The following is a 6000-nucleotide window of genomic DNA, read 5'->3' on the forward strand; positions in this document are numbered from 1 at the left end:
TTCCCAAAACGACCGCAGACTGGACAGTGTTTTAAATGCCGCAAAGACATTACATATATATAAGCACTGATTCGTTCTGCTGAATTCAAACCGAGGCATTTTAATCGGAAATTGGGTTAGACTGTATATTAAAAGTTTTAATTACTACTATAAGTCTCAGCTTCTTAGTATGCCTTCGTAGTGTAGTGATCTGCACGCTGGGCGTGTATTCCAGAGGTCCAAGATTCGATTCCCAGCGAGGGCGTTGCTCATTTTTCACATCTTCTGCTTCCAAAAAATACCTAATGTCTCTACAGTCAGTGGCGCCCGAACTAAAAAGAGTGGTGGATGATGATGCTCCACACCCAGGAATTGGCGATTGGGTCCCCTAAAACTCCAGTTGCCCTTTAAAGGGGGGTATATAAGGTATTTCTCCCGCCTTCTAAGTGTGCCTTCGTGGTGTAGTGGTCTGCACGCTGGGCCAGAGGTCCGCGGTTCGATTCCCGGCGAAGGCGTTGCTCATTCAAAATCCTAATGTCTCTACAGTTCCAAGGCCGGATTTACGTATAAGCTATACAAGAAAAGAAAGCAGCTATATTATGACTACATAAAATAGCTGCTTTCTGAAATAGTGATGAGAACGTTTTTGTTGCCACAAATATTTTTGTAATTTAATCCGCTTTGTGACAAAATTTTTCGTCACGTTTCCACTTTGCGCGCACGATATTTTAAAAATGACTAATGGTACATACTTGAAATTGGATGGAATTCTTTATATGAGCCCTATCTTTTAACTGAACCTAAAATCTGATGAATATTTTAATATTAAAAAATTTTATGGGTGAAAACATTATAGATTTTTTTTAATAAAATACGTTTTATAAACTCGACTCCAAACAAAATAAAAATTTAACATGAAATTCTTAGAATTTTTTGGTTCACAGTAGTTTCCAAATGTTATAAAAGCTATATATTAAATATGGAATTAAATTATGCAACAGAATGTTTTAAACTGTGCGCGCAAGGTGGAAACATGACGAAAACTTTTATCAAAAAGCGGATTAAATTATAAAAATATTTGTGGCAACAGAAACTTTCTGATCACTATTTCATAAAACAGCTATATTATGTAGTCATCTGTAAAAAGTTGGAAGTACATGCTTTTAAAATAAATAAGTTATCCCAATTCTTGCAACAGTCACCTATTCGAAAATCTTATGGGTTTTAAGGTGTACGAGTCCCCTTAAGGCCTTATTAAGTCTAAATCTGGCTACTACTGAGATTTCAGGGTATCTATTAAGGAAAATGATTTCAACAAAGACTTCCTACAAGACCGTGGCTAGTATTTTCATTACAAGTAGGAGAAACCACGAAACTCCAAGTGCGAAACGAAACTCCCTCGCAATCAGCCCGCTGTACTTCCATGAAAGAACCCGGATGAAATAATTTTCCGTATTTCTCCCCTTTATCGTCGTTATTAGCCTTCGCTAAAAACTGAAACCGTCTTTAAAAGAGTAATTTTCCTCCAGGTACTGAGAATAACAACAATCATAATATTTTATCTTTTTGTGTTACAGTTACTTAATAGTAGCAAGTTGTTAATTAGTTACTTAATATAAATCAAGTTGCTTACGATTTCCTTGAAGAGGACAAGCTATACTTGGTTATAAACAAGACAAAGTATTCTATTCTTTGTAAACTAAGACAAAATGCTCTATGCCTTGTCATGATTTTTATATAGAATGGCAATGGTAATATCTTGTTTTGTATAGAATAGTTACTTAGAATCCAAACTTATAATCGTAATTTGGCTTAAAGTAGAAACTAAATCTATCTTTAGAAAATTTTTATCTTAGAAAATTTAGAATTTTTCCTGCACTTGAGAATAATCTGATTTATGTAAGCTATAATTAATTGCTTATTTTGAGGGGAAAATTGGCGTAATGGCAAACTGCACATTCAGTTGATCAATGTTAAACGAATTTCGCATACTGCGCATACCCAGAAGAGATTTTGGCGTAATTACGGCTCTGGTACAATTTTAAAAGAAGATAAATACCGTGTGTGGTTGATATTCTGTTATCTGGGCGTAAACAGTTCGGGGTTTTAAAACTTGTTAGGTTGCAAGTTCCTTTATTACTTAGAGGATAACTATCGATTGTAAACTACTCAAATTTTCGTTTAAGAATGATTACAAAACAGGAAACATTACAGGATATGTTAGCTGAATCTTTATTGAACATACTTGTGAGGAATAAAAGCAATTGTGTATGGTAAATAACTATATGGTCCATTCGTATATACTTTAACAAATTAAAGAATAAATCCAGTTTAAATGACTGAATTAAAAAGGAAATTATTATAAATAACTGATATTAAATATAACGTTTATGAACAAAATAAACCAAAATGAAATGAAACAGAAGCAAATGCATTAAGCACAAATAAATTTCGGTATTATTGAAATCGTAAATAGTCGATAAGACCTACACGATGAACAGGCTTGTGTAATGGTTGCTTATGCTTAGTCGCCAGTATTTTCTACCACGTCAACGGTACACCACTGAGCATGCGCAGTAAATGAAATTCGTTAACGTTGATCAACTCAATGTGCGGTTTGCCATTACGCGAAAAATTGCTTGTGATTTTCATTAACAAGATGAGATATTAGTAATGTAAATAGCACAAAGCATTCCCTTCCGACTTCAAAATTAAATTGCTTTTATGTTAAGAGAATTTCGAAAGTATTTTTCAAAATTTTAAATGATAACGTTGTGTTTTACGGCGATAACCAATTGTTTTACTTTTTTCTCTATGGCAACACAATAAAAAATTTCAAAATGATAATAACCCGAAAAAAGTTTCCTCCGAGCTGGTGTTAACTCGTATAAGTAAAATTACCTTAGCGTTTTTACTTTTCATACATATGATGAATGAAGCAATTGATATGCAAGACTCACAGATTGATTAACATAAAGCAATATGCATGTTCCAAACAAAATCTTAATACAGCTGTAGAGTCATTAGGTTTATCGAAGCAGGAAACATGAAAAATGCACAATGCTTTCCCCAGGATTCGAACTCCTCACCTCACAACCGCTAGCCGAACGTGCTTCCAATTACACCACGAAGACATATACTGAGAAGGGAGAAAATACCTTACAATCTCCCCCACATAAAGGATGACTGGTAGGCGGAGACACAATTGAGATCCTAGGGGTGACGAAGTTGGTGCCACTTGTAGAATCACTAGGTTCGTCGCAGCAGCAAGCATGGAAAATGTATAATACTTTCTTCAGGGTTCGAAATATGGACATTCCAAATGTTCTTTACAGCCGGGTGTGCTTGCAATTACACCTCAAAGGTACGCGATATGGAGGAAGATAATGCATTACCCAGTGCCTTTCTAATAATTTCATGGAATAAAGTACTTGTTTAAAGCATAAGAAGGAATACCTATCACGAATTTATAATTCAGAAATATTCTATTGGATGAATTTAACTTTTTTATTATTTAAATATTAATTACATATTATTAGCCTAAAAAGACATTTTATCCAGAAGGACTATTAATTTCGTTGTGGCACTTTGCGTCGATTCACTACAAGCGTTGTTTCACTTTTCAGATTGTTGCCACTAAATATTAGAGCCCTGCATTATATTTAGAGAAATTAAATAATGAAGAAGCTGCATAAATGTATGTACGTTTCTCGCAATGTGTTAAAACAACGGTACCTAGAGCCATCCAAGTTTGAATAACGTAATCGTCCTGCGAATATGGGCATGTCGAAGCCCAAATTTGAAATTTGGAATTTGTTTTATTACCGATTTCATATTTTGTAAAACTTTAACCAATTTTTGCTTAACAAACTTAACGATTTCAAAGCGAAAAATGGCAATACTGTACGGGGGGAAAAATTATCTGCAGCGCTCGAGTCTCTGCATAGGAAATTCTAAAGATATGCTATTTTAAATTATTTTGTGATACTGCTGTTGAATTGAATTTTATGGTTTAAGTGCGAAGAACATGATATTTAATAAATAAAGGTAACACCCAAAATGTTAAAAAAACTTCCCTTTGGACGTAATTTAAAATCTTTCAGATTTTTTTTATTTTCCTTTTCTTTTTATCATCTATTTTTAGATTAGCTATCTATTTATATGCCATATCTCGAGAAGTGCTACTTCTAAAACTACGACTTCTAAGAAAGCCAAAATTACTGTATAATTCTGAATATAAGCTGATCCCTATATAAGCCAAGAGGTATCTATTTATATTTTTGAGCTCCCTCGCCGTTCATTGAAGAACAGTGCGGAGAGAAAATTTTAAACCCTGCGCCAAAAATTTTAAACCTGCGTGAAAAATTGATCCGTCAACCGCTTAGTATGCAGCCATAAGGTTTGAGGTATGCGCGAGTTAAGCGTGCCTACAAAAGTATAGATAACGTTACCTAGAAAAATAGTGATCTTAATTGAGATAGGCATTTAACATTAAGAATGATATTTAATAAGGAAAAGTAATATACATACATAATAATGGCTTAAGGAAGCGTACAGTCCCAACACAGCTCAAAGCTACATATCACGTGGAAGGCACAAGACGAGTTGTTTCACAGACGCACACACACAGACTGAAGTTGTTACCCAGAACTGCCGGGGAAAATTCTTCTCTTCCCGTCAGCCCGTAGGGTAGTCAAGCAGGTTTACTGTTTCGCCAATTGGCGCTTTTCTCCAGAGGTTTTGAGTCTATATCGCCTGTTTGTCGCTGCCGCTACATACTCCCTCCGCAGTGTCAACGAAATGTGACATACCGACGTGGGGGTGGATTAATCGTCCAGAACGGGGGATACCAATGTCCGAAGGTTTTTTTACACTCTTTCGATTTCCTCGAGGTCTGTCCCTACTTTGATGGCTTAAGAAACAATAAAAATATTGATTTTGAAAATCCCTTTTTATGCTATAAAGATTTCGCACAATTATGTAACTCTGTGATGAAATTTATTGACGGTGAGCGCCGGACAGTGGGAATCAGTGTATGATATTTGCATTTTATTGCCATCACTAATTGGTATACTTTAATAATTTGTTGTTACCATTGTTTGTGCTTGTTATTCGCTTTTTTGTTTTTGTCTTTAGTGTCTGCTCTCGTCTAAATGTTTGTATTTGTTCCTTTTCTTCACTTTTATGCTTATAATTATTATTTAAACATGATTATTCTCATTTAGATATTTTATGTTTTATTTTTTCATTTGTTGAAATGGGCATGGCCTGTCATGACCATAAGACCAACTTGTTTGGTTAGGCGGGTCGGGCTGTGCCCGCTACTGATATTGATACCGATACTCTTTGGAACAACTTGTGAAGAGCCCATGGTTACAAAAGCAGGTTTCAATCTATCTATGGCGATTGTTTGCTTTGTCCCTTTTATTTCGAGATCAAACGTTTTATCTCGTCTTTCTAGCACTTTAAATGGTCCATCATAGAGAGCTTGCAGTAGTTTTCGAACTCCGTCGTGTCGAACAAACACATGCGTGGATTCGTGAAGCCGTGGATGAATGAAACAGGTTCGCTGACCGTGGCTAGAAGTCGTAGTCCGGCGGACACTGGCAAAATGGGATTTTATATCCTCCACAAACTGTTTGGGGGACGCGTCCACAGGTGTCGAATTGAAAAATTCTTCTGGAAGACGAATCGTCTTTCCATACACAAGTTCAGAAGTGGTTGTTCCTATGTCCTCTTTGAGAGCGGAGCGGAAACCCATCAGAAGCGTTGGAAGAGCCGATACCCAGTTACTGGTATCATAAGCTTTTAAGGCAGCTTTCAAAGGACGGTGGAATTCATCGATAAGTCCATTCGCCTGTGGATGGTACGGAGGCGTCCTAATTCTCTTGATTCCCAATAATTGGGAAAGGGCTCGAAATAAGCCGCTTTCAAACTGTCGCCCTTGGTCAGTAGTAATAACAGCTGGACAACCAAATCGTGTAATCCAGCGGTCATAGAGAGCTTGTGCTATTGTGCATG

This window comes from Stegodyphus dumicola, chromosome 5, assembly GCF_044657685.1.
Source record: "Stegodyphus dumicola isolate Sdum_Otavi_A_Nest chromosome 5, ASM4465768v1".
NCBI classification, from domain to species: domain Eukaryota; kingdom Metazoa; phylum Arthropoda; class Arachnida; order Araneae; family Eresidae; genus Stegodyphus; species Stegodyphus dumicola.